This window comes from Portunus trituberculatus, chromosome 16, assembly GCF_017591435.1.
Source record: "Portunus trituberculatus isolate SZX2019 chromosome 16, ASM1759143v1, whole genome shotgun sequence".
In the NCBI taxonomy this organism is placed as follows: domain Eukaryota; kingdom Metazoa; phylum Arthropoda; class Malacostraca; order Decapoda; family Portunidae; genus Portunus; species Portunus trituberculatus.
The window spans coordinates 8698706-8722377 of NC_059270.1; the positions used below are offsets into that span (position 1 = coordinate 8698706).

General features: G+C 37.0%; 1 protein-coding gene across 1 annotated transcript in view; it reads left to right on the forward strand.

The window, feature by feature from the left end:
* The window catches only part of LOC123504568, a 273768-nt gene that overhangs the window by 209509 nt on the left and 40587 nt on the right, over window positions 1–23672 (forward strand).

The following is a 23672-nucleotide window of genomic DNA, read 5'->3' on the forward strand; positions in this document are numbered from 1 at the left end:
CCATCATCATCACCACCACCACCACCACCACCACATTCATTATCACCGCCATCCCTACCACCATGCACTTTCATTCTATAGTACAAGAAAGACATGTATTAGAGATGATATGAGAGAGGACCTCGTGTCGTGCTCCGAGCTGTTGCACGACGTTGCACAAATTGTCTAGCTACTGGCTATAAATAGTCAAAGGTTTTTCTATCTTTAATTAACAAAACTAATATCTATACATAAGGTGTTCGATACGGCGCCGACAAGTAACAATCACAACTCTTTCTGTTGCCTTCTCCACTGCAATTATTACAATTTCTCTTACAAACATCCTTAAGAACTGCATTAATCTCGTAGATATTCTCGCATCAAAACGGATTTCACTTCAAACATCATCCACAATATCTTCATAACGTATTACAACATCTGAACCCGGTGCTTTATTTCTCCGTAAATCTCATACGTAGTACGTACAATATTACCCCTTTTTCCCAGCTACCCGTATATAAGGATGACCTTTACTTGGTACATGAATGCAAGCAACCACATGACGTACCACCAAATATATTACCATACACATATAATTACCAGACTCCGTTCAACAAAATGACAACGTAACACCACCGAAATATAATGACAAATATTGATATCTCCACACAAGTGACTTCCCTCAAATAATCTCTTTCTCTTGGTACCCATACATGGAACCACGTTAACTTCGTACACAATTACACACTAGTAAATATGTTATGTAACTTATTCGTCAGAGCAACACACATGCACATACGTAGGTAGCCGTATACAAATTCCCTTACTCATAGATGAAAACGCAAGTATATAACGACGTCATTATGAACCAAAGTACAACCACATAAACCATAATAAACTAATACCACATAATACCTAAACCTCCTATCATGCTTCTTCCTCCATTCTAATTTACCTCAAAGACTGCATTGCAACTTATAAGCTCCACTTACTGGTTATATATGAAGTACAAAACGCCGCCCTCAGCTATGCAGCCGAGGGTGGCCCGCTTAGAGCCGCGGTTGTCCTCTCTGCTTCCTCTCTCCTCCCTCTCTCCTCTCTCTCTCTCTCTCTCTCTCAAACCTCTACAATTTCCCTTCAGGAACTTATGGGGGCGTGTCTTGACCCACACAACACGCCCCTCAGAATGTACCATTCACCAATCAAGTACAAGCTCAAATGAACTCCACGTGTGGTACGAACAACATCCAAGACGACAACACTACCACCGGATGTTTACATGACCTGGGCGACACATCTGCCCGGGCTGCCCTGGGCCAAACGGCCTGGGTCATTAAATGTTTCCCTTTGACCCTCCTGCCCCTCCTGCTCTCTTTTATGGCTGGATACGGTTACACACCGCATACTGGCGAACTAGCATACTTCCATATATCTTCATTTCTTGTTTCTTATATTTTCATATTTCACTTATGATGTGCGCATCTGACAAACATCCCCTCAGAATGCGCGTCCCGCGCATTCAATGTAGGGAAGGGTGGGTGGTGGGCAGGGTGTGCATGCCTCCCGTAGGAAGGATGAGGGCTTGGGCGACCGCGCACCTGATAGCGGTACTTTCCCACACCCATGAAGCATGTTAGCACCCGCCAGACCCCTGTCCTCTAGCCAGCATCCAAGTCTCCAGCCAGCTGTGTTATATACGTAGGAATGTAGGGCAATGGGTCCAATACTTTCTGCTAAGAAGGCATATATTAGAAAAATGCGTCTGCACCTCAATATTCACAAAAAGGGCTTTGCAGAGAGAATAATTAACCATATATATATATGGTCAGGGAGAGCATGATATTGACCAGTAGTGGAAAAGATATGTCAACACACAAAGCAAGGTAATGGAAAAGATATGGCAATGCAGTCGATACTCGTTACTTTGATATGAATATATGTCTATAACTAGGAGGAAAATATATCATTAGGTAGTATAAATACAGCATTAATCATATAAAATCAACTCACAATCTCAAATCATACCTATGTTATTCAGAGGAATTATGACAACATTTATCATAGTATTATGCATATATATGTCCATAACTAGGAGGAGTGTATATCATATCATAGATTGTAAAAGAAATCAGCTCATTATCCCAAATTATATCAATATTATTCAGAGGATATATATCAACATCTTACAAGATACAGAAACAATCAAGGAGAGCATCTGTAGACATCGTTCAGGTGTCGTCAGAATTTCTCAATAGAAGTAAGTTGGAACTCAAGTATGCAATGCAGTCATAATACATCACTATTAAAAGCATATTACATGGTGAAACTTCTAAGTGTATACATAAATATGGAGGAATTACTATCTCATTATCTCAGATAAGGGTGACGTCTCATACAAAATAACAGAAAACACAAGAAAAATTATTACATCCCGTAAGCATGCACAATATCACGATGTCGAAAATGAACTGACGCAATGGATTCAGAAGTACTGATATATAGATTGCATTAATCTTGCAATAAGAAATAGCTGCTCTCAGATCCACGTAATATGTTGATATAAGCACTTGAAACACTGGAAAATCCATCACTTGTGAAAATGTTACCACACCAAGAAATAAATCTGATTCTGAGTTGCCGTGTAAGGAATACGCTGTTATTTCTCACCTTAAGTCACGATATCTATCTTTATATGTAATATACGCACTATACTCGAAAATCAAAATAAAAAAAATATATTAGCTTGCTGTTAAAACACTCAACCATTACCGTTCTGTATCATCACCAGCACACAGACAAGAAACACACCATGTATTCCACAGGTTAAACATTAATATTTACTTCATTATTTAGTTTCAACTTGTACTCCTTTCATATCAGTGTTTTCCTAACTACATCATATTATATAATGTCCATCTTAATCTCTTGATAGTCAACATCCATATCGTATTTCTTTAATATATTTTCGTCTTGTTTCACCTTCAAGCCTTACCATATAGCTAACGATAAGATGGGGAGTAATGTCCTTCTATATATTTTTCGCTTGATACCTCATCAATAACTCTTCTTTCCTCATTATCGTCGTTAACTGATTACCTTTACAATCCTTGCATTAACTTTAAATCTTCCTTTAAAATGTTATATAATCAAGTGAAAGCTACTGAAACCACTGATGATTTCCTACGATATCACGATAGCTCAACTCAGACTTGTAACCAAATGTCCTGTGTTGTGTTAAGTACGACATCTCACATTGTATCTATTTTCAATCCCATAGATATACCCCTTATTTCACATATATCGTCAAAATCACAGATAAAGGCATTCATTAACACTCATTACTATACATTTATCCTAATCTCTATAAAATCTTCCAGATCGCCATATATCCCTCCAAATTATATAGAGACACCTTAACTTCCATGTTAGTCATATATCTTCGTCCTCATCAACAAGAAACCTTCAAATGCCTGCATATTAATCTAATATCAATATCACTGTCGCCAGTTTTCTGCCTTCGGAACATGTATAACCACTTTACCTTTGCATATGTTCACTATATCTTCATCTTATTTTATCAAGTTGCTATCTCAATAATAATATTTGCCCAATACAGTCATGACCTACACAGACGTATATATGCATATGCACCTTTTCCTATATCCTCACCGCAACCTTTTCTAATATACTCAATATCTTCACCGCAAACTTTTCTAATATACTCAATATCTTCACCGCAAACTTTTCTAATATACTCAATATCCTCACCGCAAACTTTTCTAATATACTCAATATCACCGCAAACTCTTCTAATATACTCACCGCAAACTTTTCTAATATACTCAATATCTTCACCACAAACTCTTCTAATATAATCAATATCCTCACCGCAAACTTTTCTAATATACTCAATATCCTCACTGCAAACTTTTCTAATATAATCAATACTCACCACAACCTTTTCTAATATACTCAATATCCTCACAGCAAACTTTTCTAATATACTCAATATCCTCACAGCAAACTTTTCTAATATACTCAATATCCTCACAGCAAACTTTTCTAATATACTCAATATCTTCACCGCAAACTCTTCTAATATACTCAATATCTTCACAGCAAACTTTTCTAATATACTCAATATCCTCACAGCAACTTTTCTAATATAATGAATATCCTCGTCTCACTATCTCATATTTACCTCATCGTAACCTTTCCAGAATCCACATCCCATGACCATATATTCATATATTTACTTTGGTATTTACTATTTGCCTTCATATCTCATATTTACCTCACATCCTCTCATCTATATTCATAAGTCAGACTACTCTTGATGTATTAATTTTGACTCGAGTACGCACATGTTAAAATCAATCCATGGATAGATATCTTTACTCAACATATTCACTAGTGGGCCCACTAATATCCTTGTGTATCACTCAACACTACCATGCCGGGTACTGTCGAAACGAAGCTTTCAGGGCGTCCCCCACTCTTCTGAATCGGCAATCCCCAGACCGGCATTCACATAATGTATATTAATATTTACTTCTGGCCAGAGAGAAACAACTTGTCACCTAGTTGATCACAACCACTTGTACACGCCTTATGCCCCTAGGTTGGCACGAAGTGTTCAAGTGTTGCTAGGCACAAGAGTCAATGTACACACAAGGAATGATATGTTTGACGCGTCTTTCTTCACATTATAATTCGCAACTTTAATGTCTTAATATCATGTGCTTACTCCGTTTTACCTCACTCTATATCAACCTTCATACTTACACTTGTTTCCTTACTACACATATATATCATATTTACTATCATATTTACTCTGATGTTAACATTATTAGTGTAGTTCCGGGAATGACATCCTTATGGCTCTGCAATATCGATTTTTACGTCTATCTATATAAGATCTTAACCTCATGAATTTTAATTCCTTTTCATATGTCAAGCTGATCTATGATGGTCTTGTTAACAATTATCAATGCAATATTATATGTTTTCCTTCCTGACATATGAATTCTGACTCAGTCCTCATATTATTTACCTTGATATATATTTTCCTCACTCAATATGAATTACCTTATAACAAATATTAAGTTTTTTTTTTTCTAACCTATATATCTATCCCCACTTCGTTTTCTTCCTAGATATATATTTTCCTTGACTCAATCCTCACATTGTTTTCCATGATATGTATGTTCCTCAACTCATTATTAATTACCTCTTAACAAATATCAATATATATTTTCTAATCCAAATATCCATCTTCATCCCTTTCTTCCTAGATATATATTCTCCTCACACCTATTCCCTCACGCAGTATAGATATGTATCTAATTCCTCCCAATATTTTCCTTCCTAAACATTCCTCTCACACAATATTGCAACCCACATATTATATTCTTCATGACATAAATATACCTCATGTTGCCGAATATCAAACCTCACATTCAACGATATTACTGACTCAATGATATTATCATATCAATGTCAATAACATTCGCCCAACTTACTGCCCTTCCGTAGCTACTTATATGTGCATATTTGCTAATATGTATAACATCTCGAAAGTACTCCTTTTATATTTCAACCTAGTTGTTCTCAATACTTATAACCACATTAGAACACTGTAAATTACTTCTTATACTTGCATTTACTGATGTTATTCATATCGTCTCTATAACAGCCACAATAGTATCATAATGACATTAATTTACTTCTTATTCTTGCTTTTACTGATGTTATTCATATCGTCTCTACCTTTATGAACTGACTAACGCCTTAACCAAGTAGCTACATATACTACAACTCACATATAATTTCTTGTACTTATAACTTCGGGCACTAATATGATGTTATCCAACATGACCTTACAACAACAATCGTCTTCTTAAGTGAACAATTGAAGGTTGGCCTTGCTTTACACATGTACTTGAACATTTAACATATATTTTGCTTCTTTTCTCACCTTATCGCTTAAAAACTCCACTACTTTATATTCAATTAACCCACTGAGAGAGAAAAGACATGAGGGAGGCAAGTAACCTTAAGGTGGTGAGAAAAGAAACTGTAAGGTGAACTAGGATCTAGCCAGCAACCTTCAATTGCATGAACTAGCACTGTTACAACAGTGTTACCTACTCAACTCAACTACTACCCAGCACGTGGTAGCATCCTCAACTCGACATAATATATGTATATATTAATTCATCTTTATATCCTGCCATCATTTCATAAAATTGACCCGCAACTCACCGTTTCCTTTTCTCCTTAAATATTTTCATCTACCTTTCATTAACCCAAGAGACTCACAATACACGTATGATCAATATGTAACAACAAAATGTCTTTCTCTGCTCTTGATTCTCTTCAATATTAACACTCTCCAGTTATGTCCTCTATTAACTTTTTACATAGATATCCCATTTTAATACTTACCTCATATATCAGTCATATTTCTTCTTTATTTTCTATACTTCTGATATTGATATTTGCCTCAAACCTTAACCGCAGTGATGTATATCTCAATCATATTTCTACTATGTTTCTATTATTCCCTCATACTATATCTTCTTCCTCATATACTATTCTCACGGAAAAATTCCTTGCATCAACTACACACAATATCCCTCTTTTACTTGACACTCACTTTTTGTTCCATATCCTTCATCAGAACCTTCAATATTCTTTCATCTATAATCCGACGAACTCCCAAACATGATACAATTTACACATTTTTTATTCGTCTCTATCGCTATGGGGCAATTAAAATCGTCTTACACAGTACTTCATATTTTCCTGCTATAAACCACAATATATGCTTACACCCCTTGCTATTGTCCTCTGACAGTCGACACTCGTGTGAAAAAAATTACCCTTATATGTCACGTCTCTTATATATGATAAGTTTCCTTCACATAACGACAACAAATTCGTCTACCTTTGTGAATTTTGCCGCATATCCGTAATATTTATGCCCTTGACACTCAGTTATCGTTACTCCATTGACTACTTTATGATACACATATTATAATGTAGACGAACCTTAAATAATTTATTAAAACTCTTTATATCTCATATTTTGTCGCATTTCTCTCCCGCTAATAAGACTCCTCGTTTACCCCTTGATTTGTAAAGGCTTAGGTGAAACAAGCGACAGGTAACCGTACAACATATTACTCAGATATCGTCCAATCAAAATATAACCTTAAAGCATCCACTTGAAAGAATAACCTCTTACACGCAACATGATCTTTAATGAATATCGAAATTAATTACTAAATAAAATCTACGGATTTTACACAAACCTTATGATCGTCACGGGCGACTCAGCTTCAGACAAAATAGTGATAATGATATGCATTCATATTATAATAACCATGCCACTTCTGATGTTGACAACAGCTACTTCGTGCACTTTCAACCAATTTACTTTAATCTTCCATCAATATGACTGTCCCTTGCGCCAATTCCAAGATTACACTTTGCAACATTTGGCAATATATTTTTTTTTGCAATGCAACAATTTGTGCAACATTTAGATCCCACCGCTGCCACCATGTCGTGCTCCGAGCTGTTGCACGACGTTGCACAAATTGTCTAGCTACTGGCTATAAATAGTCAAAGGTTTTTCTATCTTTAATTAACAAAACTAATATCTATACATAAGGTGTTCGATACGGCGCCGACAAGTAACAATCACAACTCTTTCTGTTGCCTTCTCCACTGCAATTATTACAATTTCTCTTACAAACATCCTTAAGAACTGCATTAATCTCGTAGATATTCTCGCATCAAAACGGATTTCACTTCAAACATCATCCACAATATCTTCATAACGTATTACAACATCTGAACCCGGTGCTTTATTTCTCCGTAAATCTCATACGTAGTACGTACAATATTACCCCTTTTTCCCAGCTACCCGTATATAAGGATGACCTTTACTTGGTACATGAATGCAAGCAACCACATGACGTACCACCAAATATATTACCATACACATATAATTACCAGACTCCGTTCAACAAAATGACAACGTAACACCACCGAAATATAATGACAAATATTGATATCTCCACACAAGTGACTTCCCTCAAATAATCTCTTTCTCTTGGTACCCATACATGGAACCACGTTAACTTCGTACACAATTACACACTAGTAAATATGTTATGTAACTTATTCGTCAGAGCAACACACATGCACATACGTAGGTAGCCGTATACAAATTCCCTTACTCATAGATGAAAACGCAAGTATATAACGACGTCATTATGAACCAAAGTACAACCACATAAACCATAATAAACTAATACCACATAATACCTAAACCTCCTATCATGCTTCTTCCTCCATTCTAATTTACCTCAAAGACTGCATTGCAACTTATAAGCTCCACTTACTGGTTATATATGAAGTACAAAACGCCGCCCTCAGCTATGCAGCCGAGGGTGGCCCGCTTAGAGCCGCGGTTGTCCTCTCTGCTTCCTCTCTCCTCTCTCTCTCTCTCTCAAACCTCTACAATTTCCCTTCAGGAACTTATGGGGGCGTGTCTTGACCCACACAACACGCCCCTCAGAATGTACCATTCACCAATCAAGTACAAGCTCAAATGAACTCCACGTGTGGTACGAACAACATCCAAGACGACAACACTACCACCGGATGTTTACATGACCTGGGCGACACATCTGCCCGGGCTGCCCTGGGCCAAACGGCCTGGGTCATTAAATGTTTCCTTTGACCCTCCTGCCCTCCTGCTCTCTTTTATGGCTGGATACGGTTACACACCGCATACTGGCGAACTAGCATACTTCCATATATCTTCATTTCTTGTTTCTTATATTTTCATATTTCACTTATGATGTGCGCATCTGACTTCTTGTTACTCTCTGCGTACTGTTTCTCCGTGTCTTAGCGTCTGTCCTCATACAGGGTGGAGCAGGATGAGGTGGTAACTCCTCCATTGGGTGGCGTAACCTTGGTGAATGCCGTCACTCTGAGTAATTTTTCCAGATATAGTACGTACATAACAGTTGTCAATGGTAGCTAGATATCAGGACTTGAGAGGACTAACGCATCGTTGTCACTTTATATTAGTGCAATATCATCTTTCCTTCTGTCAAATGTCCCTATACACTTGACGGATGCTAAAATTAACCTCAACTAGCTCTTTGAATCTCATCTTAGTGGACGTAAAGGATAATGGTGCAGTGAAGTTCGAAGATTAATTATTTATAACACAGCCGCGGAAAATAATTTCAAGTCATGATTCTTTTTGTTACGGGTCTTTCTTCAGAACATAAGAACAAAAAAATTAAGGAAGCTGCAAGAGACCGTCATGCTTACACGTTGCAGTTCCTTTATGAACAGAACCACTTAAATCTACTTATCATCCTCATTCATAAATTTGTCTAATCTTCTTTTAAGCTCCTTATTGACTCAGCACTAACAACATGATTACTGGGTCTGTCCCATTCATCAACCAGTTCCTTCTAATTTTTTCCTAAACCTAAATTTCTCAAGCTTGAACGCATTATATCTGATTCTATCCAGGCTACTGATCTTAAGAACTTTACTCATGTGCCTTTTGTTATAACCCCTATAACACTTAAATATTTCTATCTCATTTCGTAGAGAATATATACCTCATCCCGTGTATCCTTTTAGATATTCTCCCTTGCACTGACTTCCCTCTCCTCTACATTAAACACATATATATATATATATATATATATATATATATATATATATATATATATATATATATATATATATATATATATATATATATATATATATATATATATATATATATATATATATATATATATATATATATATATATATATATTATTGTAAAAAAAAAAAAAAAAAAAAAAAAATATATATATATATATATATACATATATATATATATATATATATATATATATATATATATATATATATATATATATATATATATTATTGGAAATACTCGCAGCCCCATAAATGTTAGTTATTGTAAAGGTTAAAGAAGAATTAAACATTACACCGCAAAGGAAGTCAGTAATAGAAAACCATTGTAGATCTTCAGCGCAAGACTTGCTCTTAACCTTCTTTGTGAGAATAAAAGCATAGATGTCATGCAAAATTAAAAGTGAACATAAACGTGACTCTTCCACGTAGGACAGTAAAATATAACAAACTTACTCTATACTATATTGCGTATCATCAGACAAATCCAAATATATACCATTCATGTTGCTCAACTTTGAATTGAACTTAGGAAAATTACGATTATGGCGATTAGAATTATTTACATAATATAGTAATAAAAATAACACTTATATATAACAAACTCACTAAACGGTTTGGCAAATAGTCAGAAAAATCCAAATTTATATAATTCTTGTTACTTAATAAGTTCTGAATAAAAACCAGAAGAAATATGATCGTAGCGATGAAATGGAAACATATAATATAGATTGATCGCACATTGCAGGAAATACTTATAACCCAATAAGTGTTTCTGCTCCAATTCAAGCTTGCAGTCTACCACGTACCGGAATTTATATTTTTTCTCTCAATAAAGGTTTAAAGAAGAGATTAGTGTAGACAGTATTTTTTTTTTTTTTTGCATGAAAGTAAGATGTGTGTTGTGTTGTACTGTCTGTAGTCTCTCTCTCTCTCTCTCTCTCTCTCTCTCTCTCTCTCTCTCTCTCTCTCTCTGGGTTAGGTTTTTATGCTGCAAAGAAAGAAGGAAAAATGTTTTGTGTGTGTGTGTGTGTGTGTGTGTGTGTGTGTGTGTGTGTGTGTGTGTGTGTGTGTGTGTGTGTGTGTGTGTGTGTGTGTGTGTGTGTGTGTGTGTGTGTGCGGAATAAGTCTCCAGTGCAGGTAGTTGCCTCTTAGATTAAGGAAACTGCAAGGAAATATTGTTACGAGTGGGCTCTTGGCAAGCATAAGTGCCCGTTAATAACTTTTTTATGTGGTACACAGAAAGGAAATTACGTCCTCGCACACACACACACACACACACACACACACACACACACACACACACACACACACACACACACACACACACACACACACACACACACACACACACACACACACTTTTTCTCAACTACTCATTGATTATTCCGTGCCTCTATGGCGCCCCTCCTATTCCTCCTCTCCTCCTTGCCTCTGGTCTCGTCACTTTTCTTTTCCCTTTTTGTCTTCTATTTCTTCTCTTTTTCGTTTTCTCTCCTTTTCAATTCCTTCCTTTTTTATCAACTCTTTTCTCTTATTTTCCTCTTATCTCTCTCCTTTCCTAATCCCTTATATTTGCTTTTTTCTTCTCTCCTCACCACACTTCTCTTCACCTTTCCTCTCCTCTCCCTTCTTCCTCCATTCATTGTTGTTCTGCAGTGCCACTCATAACTCTTCCCTCGCAGTAATTCAGTAAGCAGCATTATTATACTCAGTCTGATATCTCTATGACTGATCTTCATTTGTTTTCCTGCACATTTTTCCTCCTCCGAAATTTCCTTAGTTCCTTCATGTTTCATATCTTTCCTTTTCTTTTCAACTTATTTTTTTCTTTTCGAGTGTTCTGTACTGATATTTTTGCACGTTTCTATATTTTTTTCAGTGTATATTTCTCGTGATGCTTTTTTGGTAACTTACATTATGTTTTTGGCCCGTCGTGTGTGTGTGTGTGTGTGTGTGTGTGTGTGTGTGTGTGTGTGTGTGTGTGTGTGTGTGTGTGTGTGTGTGTGTGTGTGTGTATGTGTTTCCGTTGGCTTGCTGCATGCATAATTCTTCCTCTTTACTCTGTCCATTTTCATTATTTTTTGTCTCATTTTTCTTGTTCCCAGCTTCTCTTTTATCCTTTCTTCACTTTACGTATGATGGTTTTCTAACTCCATCTTTTTATTTTTATAGTGTATATGTTATTGATCTTTTTGTACGTGGCCATGAGGTAAGAGAAAGGAGGAGGAGTAGGAGGATGAGGAGGAGGAGGAGGAGGAGGAGGAGGATGGTTAAGGGTTGACGCACTAAGCCCTTAAGGGGACTCGTGTGAGGCTGTCCTAAATAAGGGCTTGAGTTTAACGTGATGTTTGTTTGTCCTTGTTGTTTCTTCCTTAATGGACGCTCCGTATGTCTGACTCTCGCTCTTCATTTCCTATCTTTTTTCATAATTCACATTTTCCGTTGTTTCCTGTGTGCCTGTTCTACCTCTTTTCCCTTCTCTCTTTTCTTCTTAATTATTTTTGTTCTTCTCTTTCATTACATACATTTACCATTTTAACCTCCTTCGTTTTCCTCAGTCCATTTTTTTTTATTTTCTCCTCCTTCTCCTCTTTTTCTTCTTCTTCCTCCTCCTCCTCCTCCTCCTCCTCCTCCTCCTTCTCCTCTCTCTTTCATCATACCTCTTATACCCCCCTCCTCCACCTACCTCACTTCTCTTCTGCTCTTTCCTCTTGCTCCTCAGACTTTTTAGTTTCTTTGTTTCCTCCTTGCTCTCTCTCCCTCCCGTCAGACGCCTTACACCTTTCACTCTGCACTCTCGTACCCTTATTGTCCGGAAGGCAGCGTACTACACACACTCTCACACACACACACACACACACACACACACACACACACACACACACACACACACACACACACACACACACACACACACACACACACACACACACACACACACACACACACACACACACACACACATTATTATTATTATTATTATTATTATTATTATTATTATTGTTATCATCATTATTATTAATATTATTATTATATCATGATTATTATCTATTATTGTTATTATTATTATTATTATTATTATTATTATTATTATTATTATTATTATTATTATTATTATTGTTATTATTATTATCATTATCAATATTATCATTGACCATAGGTATACTATATGATATATCTATACATATATTTTAAACAATAACGCAATTGGTCCATTACAAAAGAATATGTAATAATGTGATTAGATTGGATAAACTGAAGAGTCACATATGAATACAAATGTGAAAATGGAAATGAATATAAAATATGAATATGAAACTTGTAAGAAATACGAAATGAATATTGATAAAGTGAATTAAGCTTGCGTTACAACAATACAAAATATCGTGAAGGAATAGATTAATGTTAACAGATTCATAAATACTTATTAAAGGTTCCAAATGACTATAATACTAGAATTGATTAAGTTTCGAATACATCAGCAAAAACCCTAAATTACTAAATTCTTTAAATGAATCCATTTTTCAATACAACAGTAATAAACATTATAAAAGAGTAAGCTTTTAAAGATAATTAAGTTTCGATTACAATGAAATTAAAATCCTAATTATAATTGTGTTATAGAGAATTGAATTCCAAATACACTTGACAGCATAATGAGATACTGTAACTTCACTAATATGGCAAAGTATTAATATGTATAGAGATTTCCAAAAATTCTTAAGCTATAATAGTATTGGAAGTATCACAAAAAAAAAGCTAATATTTAAGTGCTAAAGGAAAAATATTAAATGATAGAAGAAACAATAAGCAAAAGTAGGTTGAAACACACACACACACACACACACACACACACACACACACACACACACACACACACACACACACACACACACACACACACACACACACACACACACACACACACACACACACACACACACATTTTCTTTGCTTCACGGTGATAATTAACATGGTTATTTCCTGACTCATTTATTTGCACTCCTATCTCTGATTTACTCCTCTTTCTTGTCTGTTTACTTTTTTTTAAGGATTTCTTACAGATTTAACATATGTATTTTCTTTTTTATTTCAGTATCATGATATCACTTGTCTTAATTATGTGTAAGCTGTTTTTTTTATTTATAACGATTTTATGTTAGGTTCTTGTCTTTTTCCTCTTTTCCCTTGCCTTATATGACGATTCGATATACATTCATTCTTTCTTTCCTACTTTTCGCTCTGTTTTCCTGGAATCCTCCCTTTACCTTCCCTTAATCCCCATTCCTCACCTACTAAAGCCCCTCAGATAACCACTGTACTGCTAACACCTCTCTCACCGGTGCAGTGGACTCGAACTCATGGATTCAACTGACTCCTCGACGCAGGCACTACTTTGGCAGCCGCCAGCAGAGGTCTTCCGCCAGCATGCCGCCGCTCGGAGGTGCGGCAGCTTCACAGGGTTTGAGAATATTTCCTTCTCCGCTAGTTCGTCTTCTGTCTCGTCCTCTGCCATCTCCAAGGCACACTTCCATGATCACCACCACCACCACAGTTATTACTACTACTACTACTACTACAACTGTATAGCGTTTCTAGACTCTACTAGAAATGTCGACCCTAGTTATTTACTAGATTGGACCTGCACTGCTTGTTGTGTTTTTGTAAAGCCATTACCACACTCCGGCTTTTCATGTTTCGTTCACTCTGTCTTCATAGAGCACAGGCGGTGCCTTGCCTCTCCACCGCGGCCGTGTAGCCCTTAGGCAGCAGGCTCTTTTTTCCTGTCACTACTCGCACCGCCCGGCAGCCTCCCAGATTTATGGCTCTCAAGTCTTCTCGTCTCTGCCTTGAGTGATGCTACCAATACTACTGCTGCTACTACTACTACTTCCACTACTACCACTACTATTGCTGCTGCTGCAGCTGCATTCTGGAAACTGATATCTACCGTGCCTCTCTGAATCCTTCTTTCCTTTCGACACCTGGAGGTGACGGCCTGGGAGCTCAGCCTCTGTGTAGCTGACGAGTGTTGTCTGGTGATTCTGCATGCCAGACTGCAGGTATCCTCTCTTGTTATCTCTGAATTGGCTAATTTTTACACCACCACACCTGAATGCGCTTCCAGATACCTGAGTATACACCACCTAAGTCAGTCGGTTTGTTCTCGCGGAGATCTAAGATGTTTTTTTCTTCCTTTCCCGCTCCCTCCAGCAAACTGGGCGGTGCATGTGTGTGAGACAGTCTGTGCCCTTGCAACACTACATGGCTAGTCCCTTAATGGACCCCGCTCTGGAGTCACCCATAGCGACCTGGAATTACATGTAGACCAGTAACAGTATCTTCCACCACGTGTCCCTCAGGTGTTATAGTTTGATGTGTGGAGAATTTTTTTACTATGTTTTTGTCTCTTTGTGCTGCCGTTGAGACATGGATAGAGTCCCTCCCTTTTCCCTATCAATATTCATTGTGAAGAGCTAAATATAATTAGTGAAGAAAATTTTGTCTAATTTCCGGATGCTACCAGTGTGTGTGTGTGTGTGTGTGTGTGTGTGTGTGTGTGTGTGTGTGTGTGTGTGTGTGCGCGCGTCTTCTTTACCTAACATCTCGCTCGTAATTGCAAAATCAGCTTTGAAACCATCTTTTTTTCTCTTTTTCCATTGTTTAGCTATAATCACACGTGAGAGAGAGAGAGAGAGAGAGAGAGGCTATAAATCCCTGTATGTTGTATGCAATATCACCCGAGTCATAACTAAACAACCAATCAGAACTGCCAAGGCAGGCACGGAACACTTGAAACGCGGCTTCCTTGTCCGTGCGTCTAGTGAGTGTCATCGACATGCCTCTCAGGAAACCAGAGATTATTGTGTGATTGGATATATGTTCTGGCCTATACTTTTTTTTATATTTTTGTGTATAGGAGACCTGAGTATGACGAAAATCAATGACCGGGTGTTTCTCTATGTTTATTATATCTATAAAATAGGCAATTCTCTCTCTCTCTCTCTCTCTCTCTCTCTCTCTCTCTCTCTCTCTCTCTCTGTCTCTGTGTGTGTGTGTGTGTGTGTGTGTGTGTGTGTGTGTGTGTGTGTGTGTGTGTGTGTTGCCTACTGACTCATAACTCACGCAATTCACTGTCAAAGAACACCCATGTCACACTCACTCCAATGAACATTCATTTGTGACTTTCCTCGTATCCTTTGGGCCACACGTAGTAAATGTAATGCAGGGGACGAGAAGTAACAGTAGATATATTTTGTGTAAGTAGAGTACAAGTAATGGTGTGTCCCTATGTAAGACAACGTGGTGAATTAATGTTGTGAAAGTTATAACACTGTAGCAGCAGAAGCATTTTTTTTGTGCTGGTAGTAGTAGTGGTACTAGAAAACGTAATTAATTAAATATAACAGTGAAGTAATACGTGTTCCTATGTTGAGTGGTTGGTAATTGAGTGTAGGAATTAAAATTCATATGACTTTCGTGTGAGAGATATGGTGTAAAGGAGGTTCATGGTTCATTGACTTGTAACTTTCTATTTATTGTACTTTTTTTTACTTTAAATACACCTGTGAAGTTATTTTAAAGATACCCACCTAAAAAGTAAGAAGGTCCTAGAGTGAAACTTTGGTCTTCATTATATCTTCAAAACTCGAGTGATAATCTTTAGTCACATTGATAGTTCATTATGAATCGAACTGAAGCTTCAATGAAATCACTTTATCTTCTTTTTCTTATTTTTTTTCTCTAGTCCATATATTTAATTCAGTATATCTTTTGTTGTTTGCTTTACCACAAAATTAAAATTTTCGACAAATCTCTTTATCTTCTCTTTCTTTCCCTTTTTATTATTTCCTAGTTGAGATATTTGATTCAGTATTTATTTTTGTTTGTTTTTTCTACCACAAAATTAAAGGTTTCGACAAATCCTTTTATATGGTATAAATATATAAAGGCCTTTACTTTTACTTACTTTTTAACTTATAAAAAGTGCTTAAGAATTTTCACACATATAATTAGTTATTAAAATATCTGAGTGAAGCATTGTTATCCTTGATTTTCCTTTTCTTTTAGCATATTTTTTTCTGTGAAAGTTTGTTTGAAAATGCTATCTTGGATCAAGGAAATGGTTTTGAGAGAAGATTCATTAGCAAAAACTCTCTCTCTCTCTCTCTCTCTCTCTCTCTCTCTCTCTCTCTCTCTCTCTCTCTCTCTCTCTCTCTCTCTCTCTCTCTCTCTTTTCTGACTGAAACACCCTCCTCCTTTCCTTCTACACCACCACCACCATCACTACCACTACCACCATCACCCCACATCTCCCCATCCTCTTCTAACTTTTCGTCCTTGTGTTTTTAAGCTAATTTTTTTTCCTTCTCTCTGCCTCCACGTTATTTCGGTCGAGTAAATAAAACATCTGACGTAATTAGGTTCCCATGCGTGCGCGGAGAGAGACGAGAATGGGTGGCAGAAGAAAAGAGTTGCTGGGAGGACAGGAAAAAACTAATGAATTCTTGAAAAATCTGGGAGAAAGTAAAGAAGGAGGAAAAGGAAAACTTATAAATGGTAAAATGGTTAGAGTTAAGAGTTGCAGAGTAATATTGAAGAGAAGAAGGAAAGAAAGGGAAAGGAGAACTAATGAATGAACGGTAGAGTGGTAATGAAGAAGAATAAGAGGACAATCGTAATGGGAAAAGATAATGCGGGAGAAAAGAAGGAAGGAAGAAGGATAACAGATGAATGTTTGTCAAAGGAAGAGCTGGAAGATAATTAATAAAAGAGGAAGGAAATAAGCGAGGAGACAGATGATGAATAACGAACATTTTCTTTTTAAAACTTAATTTATTGAAAATTATAAATATGAATGAGTGAATAGTTAAGAATACACACACACACACACACACACACACACACACACACACACACACACACACACACACACACACACACACACACACACACACACACACACACACACACACACACACACACACACACACACACACACACACACACACACACACACACACACACACACACACACACACACACACACACACACACACACACACACGTGAAATTAATTTTATAGTGTTTCTTTTTTATTCATCAGATCTAGAGAATCACTTTGAAAAACTGAAAAACTACAATACATGAAAGAAGCATGGAATTTATAACTTTCTGAGAAAACAATCTGGGAAGCGGGAAAGAAGGTAATGTTAGTAGGTTTATGAAGGAGATAGTGATTGGATGCCAACCAGATAAAGCGTGACTATTTGTCGTGAGGGATGAGCCTTTACGGGGAAGGATAAAAGGTGTAAGAGAGATAAACTCAACATTGACGTGGATGGAAGTACAACGAGGCAAGGAGAAATGGAAAACAATTAACTTTTACTGGCGATCTGGGAGGAGGAAAAAGTGGATGGAAGGGTTATTTTTCCTCTGTGTGTGTGTGTGTGTGTGTGTGTGTGTGTGTGTGTGTGTGTGTGTGTGTGTATGTGTGTGTGTGCGCGCGCGTTGCTTTCCTGGAATGGCTGAAGAAGTGTTTAGAAAGCTTTAGGAAAGGAAAGAAAGCAATTGTGTCCAGGTCTTGAATTCCAAGATAAAGACTCGCTGCCAGGAAGGATTAATTAAAGTAAACGAAGTGTCTGAAGTAAATTAAATCTGAGAATATAAGTTAAACGTCGCCAAAAAGCAGAAATGTTGTTGCGAATGTGAATATAAAGAGTTAGTAATAATTCACAGCGCATTGCTTTCCAATATATAAGCGTGAGAAGAACGTCTTACATGTAGTCCAAGAAGATTTTTTTTTTTTCTGTGGTGGGAGACAAAACGGTACTGAATAGTTTTCCATATTTATGAAATGTGAGAGACGAATAGAGAAAGAGAAATATGAAGTAAAGATAATTAAAAGCATGAAACAGTGTAGCAAATAGTAAGAAGAAAAAGGATGATTTAATGTTTAAGAAATATTTAAAGTATTTCAGGAAGCAATCTTGAAGCTTAATGGAATTTACTTGGCTCAAGAAAGTTAAGTAACAGGAGAAAAATGGGTGGGAATGGTAGAGTCATGGATTATCACAAAATAAGATGCATTAGCAGTGTCTTACCGGGAAAGCTGGATAGACTAAGGTGAGATGAGATAGACAGACAGACAGACAGACAGTAGCAGCAAGAAAGTATTTAGTAATTTTTATATGGCAAAAGTCATGGATTATCAAAAAATAAGATGCATTATCAGTGTCTTACCGGGAAAGCTGGATAGACTAAGGTGAGATGAGATAGACAGACAGACAGACAGACAGAAGCAGTAAGAAAGTATTTAGTAATTTTTATATGGCAAAAGGGGGCTAATGAGATGTCGGTTCGGAAAAATAATCAAGACAAAAAACAACTTGGATGGAAAGTGCATAATGTGAGAGTATTAAGGGTAGGAAGTGGCACGAAAAATTTTACTAAAAACAAAGGTGCTAGGGATGAAGTTACGAGAATGTAATGTAAATTAGTCGAGGCGAGAATTCTGAAAGGCTTTTGAGTGACACTAATGAGAGAAACATTGATCAGGAAGATGGAGTTCACAGTTAGGAATGCGAAACAGTAATGTGGAGGTGAGGTGCAGAAGCCATTACTTAACAGAGAGGAAATGGAAATGCAGTTGTCAGAATTTTTTATTTCAAAGAGAATCTATTTTACTGAATGGTTTATGTTGTTATTGTTTAATGGGGCAAGAATAAAAAGGAAGGCGTAAATTGCGGTCGTGTGATGATACAGAAAAATAAAACGACTTTAAAATCACAAAAATACGAGTTACTCTACGCGTTCAGGATTAAAAAAAAAACTATCTGAAAAATAGTAATAATGATTGAAAAATGAACTTACTGAAAGCAAAAGCCATTTGTGCAAGAAAAATTGAAATCCGATGAATCACATCTAAACTTTGGGAAAGAAAATATCTGATGGCTAATCATTTAAAACTGAATTTTCATATACTAATGAGGAAAATAATGTGTTCTTTTAACCAATATCAAAAAATCATAGATAATAAAAGAAACCAGTGAGAAATCTGACGAATTCTATCTATAGAAGTGTTGAGGTGAGGTTTGTTTAGTAAAGACACACGCGGCTACAGAAGCATTAGTACGTATTTGCGTATATGGACACAATTGTATAATAAAGAACAAAAACTTAATGGTTCTAGTATTAAAGAAGTACAAACAAAAGCACGAATATTCATCATAGAATCCTAGAAATTTGAAAAAATGTCATGAGTGTGAGGGCGTTACTTTTATGTATTATCTGCAAAATATTTTTTTTCTTTTAAACACACACACACACACACACACACACACACACACACACACACACACACACACACACACACACACACACACACACACACACATCTTAAACACTAGTTTCTCATTTGAGTCTCACCACATGAGGGCCACAGTTCGTAGCTGCACACGCACACAAATAGCACGTGTTAAATATAATGGACATTTAAATTACCACTGGGGAAACTGAGGCGCATCTGCAGGTAGGCGAGGCGAGACCCGTTGTCCCCGTTGCCTCTTTGTTGAGGGTGACGCTTGACAGAGAGTCCCCGCGGCGTCTAATGCCAAAGTCCATTAGTGTAGGCGGAAGAGACCAGCAGATGGAGGGTAAACAGAGAGAGAGAGAGAGAGAGAGAGAGAGAGAGAGAGAGAGAGAGAGACTTAATCATAACTTCCTGTTGCAAACATCCTCCAGACAACAGCCATGTGCTTGTTACCCTTCTTCCCTCCCAACCCAGCGAATCAGCACGGTACGTACCCTCAACACACACTGGCGGGAAGTTGGGAAATTCATATTTGTTGTGGTAATGAAGATTAAGAGGATGAAAATGGTGGTGCTGGGTACGGCAGAAATTACATTGGTGCGGCGTTATGAGAGGCTGAAAAGTAATATTATACGTGTGTGTGTGTGTGTGTGTGTGTGTGTGTGTGTGTGTGTGTGTGTGTGTATTATATTTACGGTCACCTGTTAGTCACCCAGCCAGTCTTCCCCATTAAGGAGCGAGCTGACAACTCATAGACCGATCTTCGGATAGGACTAAGACTGCACCATACCTCACACACCGGGAAAGCGAGGCCACAACTCCTCAAATTACATCCCGTACATACTTGCTGCTAGGTGAACAGGGGCTACACATTAAGAGGCTCGCCCATTAGCTTCGGGAGCGGAAGTCGAACCCTGGCCTTCTCGGTTGTGAGCCGAGTGTGCTAACCAATACACTACGCGGTGTGTGTGTGTGTGTGTGTGTGTGTGTGTGTGTGTGTGTGTGTGTGTGTGTGTGTGTTTGTGTTGCAATTAATGTGTGGGCAATGAAAGGAAAATGGGAGCTTGGCGTAACTGTATTTAGGGAAGAACAATTATTAGGATGGATCGTGGCGTGACACACGAGATATGAATGTCTGGCGATGGTGTGGAGGAGAGACTTTGTGATGTCAGTGCAGATGTATGCATAAATGTGTGTTGTGCTGTACTGTATTGCCACCTTGTCGGTGTGCTGTTACAAGCAATAATGATAAATTTGCAACGTGTTGTATGTAAGAACCGTGGACTCCTAATGGTCTGTTATAATGCTGAATCTAATAAGAGTGTTACATGATAATGGTTGATTTGGAGCAATAAATGTGATGGGATTTTTTTCTGGAATAATAGTGTTGTCTCTGTTAAAGAATTCTATAGTCTGAGCTGAAGTTGCAGAAAAGACTAAGCATGATTTTAAGTTCTTTTTATGCCAGTGAAAAACCAAAAAGATTATGATTGTCTGGATTCAAATTATTTAAGGGAGCGATATTTTCTGTTAAACTCAATATGGATATAATAGACTGTGATGTTAGCTATATTTCTCGATTAATTTACTGAGACATGAAAATGGAGGATACATTCTTTTCAGCATCTGGAAGGAATAAGGGAGGTGGAGCAGGACGAAGTTGTTTTGCCAGGCAGCCTCCTGCTATTTATCATAAACACCGTCTCTTCATCCCTTCATTCCCTACTCTGTCGCCAAGCCATCAAGCTCTTCCCCCTGTTAACTTCCCCATTGTTTCCTTTCTCATTATTCACTCCCAGCTAAATTATTTTCCAGCTTCCTCTTCTCTCTCTCTTTCAGGCATAGGACCACCAAAGTATTTTTCCTGTATTTCCTGAGCTTTTAGCTTGTGGACATTCAATTCACATCCAGTGTGCTTTAGTTCAGAAGAGCAAAATCCATAGGCTTGCCTTTTTGAGCCGAAGTGATCCCTCAACTATTGTTTATACAGAACAGCTTGTGTCCTCACTGCGAGTCTTGCAAGGCTGACTCTTAATACCATGGCTGTAATAGAGAAAGTTATCATGAATAGTTTTACATCAGTTTGTCAAAGGTAAGCGCAAACCACCGACATACTAAAATTTGCACTAATTTCAAGCATTTTTCCATAACCTATCGATGCCTGTTTTACTATGAACCGTGATGAGAAATCCTTTATCATCAAGATTTCGACTTATCATTGCTTCGCAGATAATGGGATGATATCTGAGTTATGGCTTGTTTCCTGCTTGCAGGAAGAGATATTTGCTGCGATTAATTTTCTGGAATCTCACCCCTTTCGGAAATAGTCCTGACCTTCACCTCGAGGCATCATGGCCCCCCTCTGAAATCAATTACGGAATCTTCCGGGATGATTTACAAAAGTTTCGTGTATATGTGCATTTATACAGTGTGTGTGTGTGTGTGTGTGTGTGTATATATATATATATATATATATATATATATATATATATATATATATATATATATATATATATATATATATATATATATATATATATATATATATATATATATATATATATATATATATATATATATATATATATATATATATATATATATATATATATATATATATATATATATATATATATATATATATATATATATATATATATATATATATATATATATATATATATATATATATATATATATATATATATATATATATATATATATATATATATGTATGTATAAGACAGGTATATTTTTATGTAAGATAGATGGTGTCCAAAGGCACCAAAAACATGATATAAAAGTTCGTTGAGGTGCCAGTCTATAAAGGAAAAGGGTCAAAAGAATTAACCAAATCTGGAGAGGTTCCTTGATACTTGATAATAAAGCACGTATTTGTTGCGCACGAGGAGGATGTGGGTGCGGTAATTGACGTGTTTATGAGGTGTCGAATGTTAATCTGTTTATCTCGACATATCAGCGTTGAAGTGTTGTGTTCATAGGCTGATTAGTGGCGGCATCACTATTCCAATGGTGATTCTCTTGATACACTGCGGCCACCAATATTATGAGACATAGATGTAAAGTGATGGAACGCTACGTCACTTTCTCCTGAGTTGTTGATGTTCTCGGATAAGTTGATGATGAAGCGATCGTTGAAATTTTTAGGTGTTTTTGGCTCTGCTTGTGTTTCTGTTTTGATGGTAGTAGTATCTGTCCTGTTATTTCTACTTATTTTTTTCAGTAATAGTTGTATAGCCTTTTGGTAAAGACAACGTACATGTCCTCCAGATGTTCCCTTTGGTATGAGAGTGCGACCTACACTCACACACACACACACACACACACACACACACACACACACACACACACACACACGCAAATGTGCGCGAGACTACATTTTTGTTGATACTGGTTTTGCTGTTCTTGCTGGATTTGATAGTCTTAAGTTGGTTTCTACAGCGTTTTTACGAATTGGTGGTCATCTCTAATTGATTTGTTATGGGTTTTCGTATGATCATCACTGGAAGATTCCCTCGTCTGGATTCCCTGGTTTCTTTCCAGACATACACTGCAACACAAGGAGCGATGGTGGGGAATGGAACAGGTGTTACGTGAATGGCGGATC